The following is an 8,957-nucleotide window of genomic DNA, read 5'->3' on the forward strand; positions in this document are numbered from 1 at the left end:
ACCATTTGTATGCCGGAGAGACGTATACCTACCTCGTGGTGGAACAACGCCACTCACAAGAGGTAACAGCGGTGAAGAATTTTCTCCGCCGCAAGTATCAGCACAAACTCCGGCAGATCTGGTCATCGGAACTGTCGTGGAAGAACAAAGTTGCTGCAACAAATATGCTTGCCGTTGCAATCTTACTCTACTCATTTGGAGTAGTGAAGTGGATTCGGAAGGAGCTGTATCAACTCGACGTAAATACCCGAAAAATGATGCATCTCTATAGGAGTTTGCATCCCAAATCGTCTGTTCCACGGTTGTACTTCCCCCAACAACAGGGAGGCCGTGAACTTTTGAGTTTGGAGTTGTGTACGTAACAGAATGGTACTGGATGTAGCCTGTAAAGTCGTCAGGAGTTCGGATCCCCTTCACTACATGGTCCGCGACCATGAGAGATCAGGAATTGGAGCATTTCTCTTTAGGTCAGTTGCCCGAGCAGCTAATGAACTCAGTTTAGTTATCGACACTGAACGAGGTGATCACAACTCTGTTACCGAGTCGGAAACCGTTCAGCAAAAGGCTCGTATAAAAGCCGCAAAGATCACCTCACTTCCACGGCAACTCAAGGATAAGCCAATCCATGGGGTCTTCGCTTTTCGCTTTTCTCAAGTCGAGTGGTCTAAAGTCGGAAACTAAGGGGTTTATCATGGCTTGCCAGGACGGTGTCTTCAACACCTCAGTCTACCGCAGTCGCGTAGACTGCGTATCCTTTGGAAATAGGATAATAAGTATTGAGAAATATTGATTTATCAATAATGATAATGATGGTAATAAAAGAATTCAAGAATGGCTAAACCAATTTTTATAATTTTTGTTTTTTTGAATTTGTCTTCGTCAGAAATAGGATTAGTATTGAAATATGATAATTTATCAATATATAATAAAAGAACTCAAGAATGGCAGGACCAATTATTATAATTTTTGTGATTTTGGATTTGTCTTCATCGGGAATAGGATAACAAGTATTAAAATATGATATTTCATCAATAAAAATGATAATAATAAAAAAGACAAAACATCAGTGATAATAGTGACATGTTATAATAAAACGCAATTGACAGCTAACATGTATATCACGGGATGCTATACTGAAGGGTGCACTCGTACTACCAGTTCCCATTTATTTTTTTATACATCAATACCATGTATTTTATTATACTAATAATTTTGTATCATTTTTAAAATCCTAAATCTGCTCATCCATTGACTGTGAGGCGAAACGACATTCGCCGGGTCCGCTAGTAACAAAGTAAATTATTCACGAAATAACTTTCAGAGACGAAATGGATTAAAAAGCCCTCACGAAACAACTGATTTCTTACACATATTGAATTACATGAAAAAAAAATACTTTCGAAACTACTACTTTTATAATAATAATAATAATAATAAGGTTTATTTGGATAAAAGTCAACATTATGTCTTATAAACTATGTAAAACAAATAAACAAGGAAAGGAACTGCAAAGCCATTGGCTGTCCTCGGTGAGGATGGTTTATTAATAGTTATTTTTTCCGAAAGTATTTTAAATTTAAATTATGTAATATGTTGTAGATTATGTAATGTAGGTTGCAGATTTTCAACATAGATAAAATTGATGCAGTAAAATTTGTAAAACATGATAAAAATATAACAATAGAAAATATAAATCATTACAATACTAAAATCATATTATACATCATTAAAAAGAAAGAGTACGATAGAATTAGTAATAATAATATTTAGTTACCAAGTGCATGGATATGATGAAGTTTACAGAATAAACCTACAGTAAATAAACATGAATCCCACAGAAACTCGAGGTTGTACATGGGAATCCGATAAGTATACATGTATCATGGCCATAAAATGCAATTTCCATGTTATTTGGCAATTAAATAATGATTCCTTGTACATTGTATACGTGAATTGATGAATTTATTAGCTAACACGAATTCTAATCTACTGCCTATTTCTCATTTACAATTCAGAAAGTCATGTATAGTATTTCTCTGCAAACTGAATATATATTGTTTTATCCTTTTTTTGATGACTCTCATAGAATTCGCCATGAATATTTCTTTTTTCAAGTTTTCAGGTACATGGTTGAATACTCTTTGGCATAAGTAATAGTGATTTCTCTGGCCGAAATTCCTTTTAGTTGCAGTTGTTTTCGTATTCAAATTTGTTTCTTGTCTAGTTTGGTAAGTGTGGTCTGAGTTTTGTAGTATGCTATTTTTGTTTTTGTAGGTATGTTGTTACAATATTTTTCTGTTCAATTAATTCCTTGCATCGATTCAACTTCAATTGAATATATTTCCTGTATCACGAACACCCTATAAAAGTAGTCACTTCTTCATAAATGAGATAGCGATTTCTGGAGAAAATCATGAAGATATCTGCCTAGTAAATGTATTTTTAACTATCATTGATTGATTTTCGCAAAACTGCGGATTTACATTTCAAAGGCTGTTAAGGGTTGAATGTTTGGTGCATTTTTGGGTTATTTGAAAGTGAATTCAACCCTTGTTTCAAACGAGTTTGGATTAAGATAATACATTGATTTCGAAACATCTCCTGTTGTGCTAGGGATCTCGACACAAGGAGGTAAGCGTTCGACATTTTTTTAGAAACATAAACTTTGAAAATACCTTGAACTGTTCATAATTTCAGATGTTTCATTTCTCACGGACCACGTTCCATATTTATGAGTTTCCTACACTCGTGTATCCAGAAGGAAGTTTTAGCCTGTTTTACTTCCCGAAGTATTGCGACTACTTGAAGTTTGGTATTGCTACACCTTTTTACCTGGTGATTATATGCAACGGACTTGGATAATAGAATCGACGAGGATAAGTACCTCGTAGAGGAAGTACCTCGTAGAGGATTTTCTTTTTCTTTAAAAAAAATCGTTACGGAAGCAATAAATATAAGAATTGAAAGATCATGTTTTTGTGGAGTGAATTATTTAAGGACCAACCGATGCCTATATTTTATGTTATACTAGGAACCTTATTCATAGTTAAGAAGAATTGAATGATTGATGTGTTTTGCCTGTTCACATTCAATTCTTCCCACCGAAGTTCTTGCAAGAATCGGCTCATTACATCGTTGAGTAGAACATTAAGACTCAGTGACCTTGGAGTGTTTCTTTATCGTGGTTTATCATATCCATATATTAGGTCACACCCTGGGTATTAGTTTAGGATTGAATCTTGTAGTTATCTCTTGTATAGTTTAGTGATTTGGTAAATTTTCGTTATGTGAACACCAAGCGATTTTGAAAAATTTTTGACTGTACTTACAAATTTTATGCGTAGATTACGAATCCGAAAGAAAAAAGCGGCGCTCTCTCTTATTTAAAAAGTTACGGCCCTTCAAAGTTCAGAAAAGGGCAACTTTTCAGCCTTCTTTTTCACTAAATAAACTATTTAAAAACACAATCATTTATTCACTAGGTCACCTTTTCACCTTATTCCCCCTTCTTTAACACTTTTCACTTCAATAATCAACATTTTTCTTATAAAAAACTTAATTTAAAAACGAATGCTTCTCCTGGTGACATTATTCTATTTTTAGGTTAGTTACTAGTGACATTTCAGAAAAAAAGCGGTTGGTATTTGCCGTCGCCTACTATTTCAAATTCGTAATACACCACCAAAAACCAATTTACGATCTAAAGAATGAAGGTAAAAAACATTTGAATTACTTCAGGAATATGGACTGCATCAGTCGTACCAACCATATCATTAACCTTAAAAACGTAAAATACAGTGATATGTAACCAAAAAGCAGCTCCGTACATTTTTCAACATTTTTATAAGAAAAATGTTGATTATTGAAGTGAAAAGTGTTAAAGAAGGAGGAATAAGGTGTAAAGGTGACCTAGTGAATAAATGCTTGTGTTTTTAAATAGTTTATTTAGTGAAAAAGAAGGCTGAAAAGTTGCCCTTTTCTGAACTTTGAAGGGCCGTAACTTTTTAAATAAGGGAGAGCGCCGCTTTTTTCTTTCGGATTCGTAATCTACGCATCTAAATACGTAAGTACAGTCAAAAATTTTTTCAAAATCGCCGGGTGTCCACATAATGAAAATTTACCTTTTAGGAAGTATTTTTGCAATATTATTAACTGTTTCAGGTGTACTTCTAAGGCACTTCCCCAAACCAGGATCCCATACTGCAGTCTCGACTCGATAAGGGTATAGTAGGTACAATATTCTCATATGATTGGTATCTATGTATTTGAAAAATATTTGAATCTGTAGAGCATGCTTCTGAGAGTTTTTACAACATTCCGTACGTGCCTATCCCATCTAAGGTGTTGATCAATCGTTATACCCAGGTATTTAATGTCATAATTTGCATGTATATTTATGGACTCGTTTTTATGTTTAATGGATAAGCAGTTAAATTCTGGGTGTCGATTTTTATAGCAGGTGTAAGACGTGTATGTCGTTTTTTCGTAGTTGACAGTTAATTTTCGTGAACTGAACCAGTTCAGGATTTTTACATATCACCTTCAACTTTGGATTTGAGGTTCATCCAACTCGTGTCTGTGTAAAATATCACGGTATCATCAGCGAAACTGATTACTTCACCAGTTGTATCCAGCGCCATTAACTCGGAGGTATATTATGAATAGAAGTGTGCCTTGGGGTACTCCACACAGAATCTCTTTCTCATTGCTATAGGTTTCATTTATTCTTACCATTTGTTTTCTCCCTGATAGATTAGCTTGAGAAGAGCCTGTGGGGGGTTCCCCGTAAACCTATTCTCTCCAACACTTCTAGTAGTAAGGTATGATCCACTGTGTCGAAGGCCTTGAAGATATCTAGGAAGATGCCCAGGGCTGGGTACCCATCATCGACAGCTTCATAGACTCTCTTTAGAAGATTACTGATGGCGTCATTTGTTGATTTTCAGATTTTCAGATAATAATTTAAATTCATTTAAATATATTTCTAGTCTCAGTTTTATATCTTTCTCGAATTTTTTTGTTAGGGTAGTAATCAGCGAGATAGGCCTGTAGTTGATCGGCAGGGTTTTGTCCCCTTTTTTATATACAGGTTTGACTACCGCCAGTTTGAATTCAATTGGGTCATAGCCCTCTTGTATTATTAAGTTAAATGAATGTGCTAACTGATGAGATATTTTTCCAGAAGTAAGCTTTAGTGTGTCGGTTTGGATGAGGTCATACCCAGGGGCCTTGTTAATTTTCAGATTTGATATTATTGTTTCAATTTCTGTATGATTTGTTGGTTCTAGAAAAAAGGATTGGAACGCGGGGTCAGGTCTGTGTATTATTTCTTCTTGAAATAATTGTATTGTATTCATTTATTTTCATTGATTTTATCTTTATAATAATTATTCTTAGTATTTTTTATCAAAAGGTTTAGATCATTTTTATATTATTTGTACTCTTCTCTATGAATGTTAGGGTTCTCTTTGAATTTTTCATATAATTCATTTTTTTGATCTATGGAGCGAAGTTATCCCGCCGTCATCCATGGTTTTCTACGAATGTTTTTTTTTGTTTGTTTGACTAAAGTAGTTCTATGTTTAATGGTATTCTGGAGCGTCTCGATGAAATAGCTTGCTGCTCGTTGTGTATTTCTCATATTATAGAATGTATTTATGTAATGCTCAATTGCTTTTTGTTATTTTTTTTTTGATATTGTCCAGTCGAGAGCACCTAGATCAAGCTTAACTTGTTCGTAATCAGTAAATTTTTTGTATCTAGATGTGTCGTTAGTTTGTATGTGATGGTTTTCAAAGAGGATACTTACAACTTCTGTATAATGATCAGTTAGGTTTGTTTTCAATATACATGGTAGATAGATATTTTTTATATTTGTAGTAGTATTTTCGAGAAAGCAATGATCAATACAGCTTGCAGACTCGTTTTGTTCACGGGTCCTTATAAATATGAACATTGAATTATACGAAACATTGATGTCCTATTCAGTGTATGTGTACCCTAAATATTCGTTACGAAATTGAATCAGATATCATTCACACTTCACACAATTGCTAAAAAATATAGTATCAGAAACAGATAAAATTTCACTCACATGGAACACTGTCATCCTCAATGGCAGAAATTCGATGTTTCGAAATAAGACACTCTGGACGGATAACATTACAAGATGGAGCTCTTAATTCATTCATAAAATGGCGACTTTATGTCACGAATTATTTAAATCTACTCATATCATTGGCGACAATACGTAATGACATTCGATTATTTGATTCAATCTTTGTCATATGAATTGAAAGGGGTATATTTTTGGGAGAGACTAATTTGTGGAAAAAAAAGGTTTTAGCCTTCTACTTCTCCATCTTTCTCTGGAAGATTCCATAACAAACTGTTGAACACACCCGATTGAACTATTTTATAATGAGACACGTGTTGCGGTTTTGTAAAATATTTTGTAAAAATCTCATTAAAATTGTTTTCAAGTACGTATATCATTGATTTTCATCACGTTATCAGTCAATTCTATCAGATATCTAAACTGTTTAATTATCTGAATTGTGTACTATACTTTGGATTAACTTTGCATTCAAAATGATAATTTAATCGGGATGACAAAATAATCATCAAAGAAGTCACAGTCTACCTCTACAGATATTCATTATAGTCTTCAACCATATTTTATAAAATTTTATAAAATGATTTGAAATATCTGAAAGAACCAATAAAACCAGCAAATAGCAGAGCATGTTTGTACTCATCAACATAACATCAAGTGGTCCCAGGGAGGAATACTGGTTTAGGATGAATTTCAAAGAAGCCGCATATATGTTATCCAACAACGTATTCAGCCAAGCTAGCGTAGAGATACGCAACATATGGAAACCTAGAATCAAGCGGAAAACAGTCAAGTTTTACTAAACCGGTGAAGCGGAGAGAGGAAAGAGGGGATAGGTGAAAGTACTTGAATGATCTATAAATAGTAATCTCTCGGAGGAACAGTCCAGTCATCACCCAAAGACGATTGTTGATACTAATAATCGAAACTTGAAATCTTTCAATTTTTGTTTTTGTTTAATTGTTCAATTCCCAATTGTTTGCTTGTATTTTATTTTATTGTAATTTCATTTCAGGTTTTTTTATTACTGGAGTAATAATTACTACACCAAAGGTTCAAAACAGTGCATCACAAGTTTTTTTTGCATAATATAATTGTTATTTTCAGCAATTCATTTTAATTCTCAGTTGTATTCTCATTTTATATCATATTAGACAATGGAAGTCTGAACGTTTATACATTCCAACCCTTGAGTAACAACTTCACTTCGAGATTATTATAACATGATACATTCTCCAATTGATTGAATTTCCAAATTCAACAGGATAGTTGAAGTGAATGTGGTGGATAATTCATAAGATATACTTACTTGTTAAATATCATCAAAATTATTTTCCTTCTATTATGGCCCTGATTATCGTACTAGTGAAAACAATTATTAGGTACTACTGATTCTCAAAAACGTAACCAAGTGACTGAATGATATCAAAAATAACTAGTATTTCCAATGGAGTTTCCCAACGTACTATAACTTCCAGTCCAGTCTCTATATTGACTCTCGTGATATTTGATTGGGAGACAATCAGTGTTAAAAAAATAGTTAAGTATTGTTATTATGGTATACCTGAGAGAAATGGAAATTTGAAAAGACAATAATGAAAGTTTCTACATGTTTTCGCTGGTAAGTACCTTGTATTTTGGTGGATTTTTGGACCAACATTTGAAATTTTTCAGGAACTTCCTACAGCTCATTTTTTTATACACCGATATGCACCATAGGTGTCATCCTCATCAGTGTTGTTAGGCGAATCACGAATTAATTATTGAACTCAACTGTCCTAGAAAGCCAAGCTGGTTTTGATTACGTTCTATGAATGGATTTATTTTTCTAATTTGAAGCTCATACAATGTTCCTGAAAAAATTCGAATGTCATTCGAAAAATTTATCAAACTAAAAACTACCAGCAAAAACAGATATCAGAGTTAATTTCTCCCGTATCAATGAGACTAAGAGAAACGTCCTCAGAAACTTCATAAGAGCTTTGCATTAGGAAATTCAACTCATATTTTCACTACCAATTACTGACCGTGAAAGCCGAAATTTAGATGTGCACTCAGTAAATACAGGATTGCCTCGAAAAAAAATAATTTTCTCTCCTCTTTTAATATTTGAATCACTTGATTCACAGCTACAGCTACTTCGATCAACTGACAGAAAGTTTGACATACGTAATGACATTTTTTTTCGAGTTCATAATATACGAGATGTACGATAATTTTGAAGAATATTTCTGAGTGACTATTTGACTTGAGATGAACGACTTTCACTGTACATATTGGCATCTTCTTCTAAATACAAAACAGGAGAGTGGGGCAGACAATTGACTTATATTCTAAGGTAACGAACGCTTCAAAGCCACCATTTATTGAAAATTAACTAATAAAAAACCCATGATTATTGTGTCTAGCCACAAAGACGTGATAACTTTCCAAAAAGAGTAGTTTGCACCAATAAAAGATGTGTAAATATTCTTCCGCTGAAACGTCAAATAGCATCAGATTTCGAATGTAGGTACATACATTATTTCATTTGTGATTCCAAAGATGAGTTGAAGAATACATTTTTACAAAACAACCACGTGAGGTTTTTCCAATTTGAATATCTTAATACAAAAACAACTTTTCAACTCTGTTTTAAAATCACTTCCCGAAAGAAGAAAAAATAAAAATTACAATGTGCAATAAAAATTCCTTGCGGATCAGATAAACAAAACTTTGTTATATTCTTCTCAATCAATGTTTCATTGTATATTTAGTAGCAATCGCTAACTTCTAGTATGTTATTTAAATAAGTTATGGATTGTCATCCAGTTGGAAGGAGTAAATTTTGAATTTTCAGCAT

Source organism: Leptinotarsa decemlineata, unplaced genomic scaffold, assembly GCF_025532065.1.
Source record: "Leptinotarsa decemlineata unplaced genomic scaffold, Ldec_3_MD MMD2_tig00000505_RagTag_RagTag, whole genome shotgun sequence".
NCBI classification, from domain to species: Eukaryota; Metazoa; Arthropoda; class Insecta; order Coleoptera; family Chrysomelidae; genus Leptinotarsa; species Leptinotarsa decemlineata.